At 36.7% G+C, this 2,769-nt stretch overlaps 1 non-coding gene across 1 annotated transcript; it reads left to right on the top strand.

The window, feature by feature from the left end:
* Nucleotides 1-581: 581 nt before the first annotated feature.
* LOC131250360 (small nucleolar RNA R71) lies at nt 582-688 on the top strand. Its single transcript, XR_009173283.1, has one exon. It is a non-coding gene; the product is annotated as a small nucleolar RNA R71 (small nucleolar RNA).
* Nucleotides 689-2,769: the final 2,081 nt, after the last annotated feature.

The raw sequence follows: 2,769 nt of genomic DNA, 5'->3' as shown, positions 1-2,769 counted from the left end.
AATATGTTTTAGAACCAGATCCTCTTGAGGTTTCCCTTGATTTGGAATTTGATTAAAGAAACCTTAAGGGGCAGCAGTTTGTCCATTCCTCCAACTGAAATTTGGATGATTTCTCCAATTAGGATTGTATGTATTAGAGGTAGGTCTATTGAAAGGTTTTTTATAATTATTCACGGCATTAGATTGCTCATTCAGCACCTCTTGAAAGGCAAGTATTGTTGGACAATTTTTAGTTGTGTGAACGTTGCAAGCACAAATACCGCAAAGTTTCCTTAACCTTATCCTTCTTTAGTTCAATGGCCTCGAATTTTCATATGAGATTAGACAGTTTAGCATTAATATCATCATCCTCTTTCAAAAGGTATAATCTGCCCGTCTCCTTTAATTAAGTGGGCCTAGAAGTGGTGCTTGATTTTGGGTAAGTGTCCCATGATTGTGCATTTTAAGCAAGTCTATCCAAGTAGTCCCACACATCATCGACATTTTTATTCATGAATTCCGCATTGCACATTATCTCAACCAATTGGCACATGAAAGATGTCAGTCCATCATAGAAAAAGTGTGTAATTCGCCACGTTTCAAAACCGTGTTGTGAGCATGAACTGACAAGATCCTTGAACCGCTCCCAACATTAGAAGAATGTTTCATCCTCCTTTTGGGCAAAGTTCATGATTAACTTTCTAAGGGTGTTCGTTTTATGATGTGAAAAAAATTTCTTTATGAACTCCCTTATCATGTCATTCCATGTGCCAATAGATCTGGGACGTAGTGAATGCAATCACGTCCTAGCTTTCTCTTTCAAAGAAAAGGGAAAGGGTTTCAGTCTGATCGTGTCCTCAGACACGTTAGGAAAATATTAGTGTCTATTATCTCATCAAACTCTTTTAAGTGTAGACATGGATTTTCATATTCAAGTCCATGAAATTTTGGAAGGAGTTAGATCACTCCCGGCTTGATATTCATATGTCCTGCATTTTTTGAAAAAACCATGCATGAAGGTGTGCTCACCCCGCTCGGTTGTAAATAATCTCTTAAAGTACGAGGCGGGGGTACTTGATGCACCTCATTCTGATCCTGGACTTCCACAACCCTAGGTTGAGGTTGTCTTCCCGGTTGATTAACCGGTTGATTTGCAGCCATAACCTCAATTAACTCTGAGAATCTCGAGTAGTGTCTAATCCTGTGATGGATAGATAACCCCTCAACCAATCCTCCTTCACTCAAAAGATATCAAGTGTTATCACGAACCCACTTGCGCATGAAACACTCTCAGCCCTCAATTTCAGATTCTAACCTAAACCTAAAAGAAAGAAGGGAAATAGAAATCTAGAAATAGAAAGAGAGAGAGAGAATTGGAAAGAAGTTATCAAATTAGAAGTTTCTAATTAAAATCCTACAAAACAAAACAAAACAAGTCAGTTTCTAAAAACAGAAATTCTTAAATAAAAAAGTTCCTAAAAATAAAAATAGAAAGTAAGTTAGTTTCTAAAAAAGATAGTTTCTAAAAACAGAAAATAGAAAGTTTCTAAAAACTGATTAGGAAAGTTCTAAACCTAGAATTAGAAAGTTTCTAAAAGCAGAAAACAAACCTTAATATAAAAAAATAGAAAATAAAAAAAAAAACCCTTAATCTTAACCTAATTCTAAAACTAGCTAATCTTAGAAAAATGCAACCGTTAATCTCCGGCAACGGCGCCAAAAACTTGTTCACAACCCCAAGTATAGGGCTGCGATGTAGTAATAATCTCAGTAAGACCGAGGTCGAATCCACGGGGACTAAACTTGTGTGTCTTCTGAAAGCAACTAGAATTAGAACTAGAAGAAGATGAAAAGCTAAATCTGGAATATGTGAGAGAGTAATTGTAATTAAAGTAATTAAAGCTAACAAATTCAAAGGTGGTAACTAGGGTGCCAAGGATCCACTTGTAGCAATTGGGAAGCTACCTTTCATGATTCAAAGACATATCTAGAATAAGAGTCCTATCTTATCCAATTGGTAAGAAGAGATTTGTCAGATCTCTGAACTTCTCATGGATCTAATCATTAATGGATGAGAGTGATGAAGATTTTAGAAGTGATTCCGTCACAAAACCATGTCCAGGAGACAAGGCAAACTATAGCAATTTACCAAACCCATAACCAATTATAAGAGAATTGTGAAAGTTAGGGAGGATTCCATCACCCTACCATGCCCATGGGACGATGGTGAACAACAGGATTTCCTAATTTCACAATCTCAATTCAGTAAAAAGAAGATATCTCAAGCTATCGCAGATCTATTGTAATTTGAGTCACAACAAACCATTAAAAACTAAAAATATTCTTTTATAATCAAACTAGAATCCAAGAGAGTTCAACAAAACATGAATCAAAACAAAGCAAACATCTCAACCACGCTACAAGCTTCACCTCTTAGCCCTAACTAAGAGGTTTAGCCAACTATAGACATGATTGAACTAAAAACTCTTAAATAAAACAAAAAGACCAACTAAAGAGAAAGAAGAAGAATTCCCGGACGGTGGCTCCACCCTTTTTCTCCACTCCTCAAACCCTAGAAGATGCATAAGAATGCCCTAACGACCCCTATTTATAGTTTTAGGCCTTAGACTTTCACACCAAGTTGGAAAATTTTAAAAACCGTCTCAAATTTACATGGTCTGCACAACTTTTGTGTAACCATCAACTGGTCATGGGCTGTCCTCGACTGGTCGATCAGGACAGAAATTGGCTATTTTAGTCGCTGGAATTTGAGTCGAGGCAGCTCGAATG

Source organism: Magnolia sinica, chromosome 6, assembly GCF_029962835.1.
Source record: "Magnolia sinica isolate HGM2019 chromosome 6, MsV1, whole genome shotgun sequence".
Lineage (NCBI taxonomy): Eukaryota > Viridiplantae > Streptophyta > Magnoliopsida > Magnoliales > Magnoliaceae > Magnolia > Magnolia sinica.
Note: the sequence above shows the minus strand (reverse complement) of the source record. Positions and strands in the feature narration are given on the sequence as shown.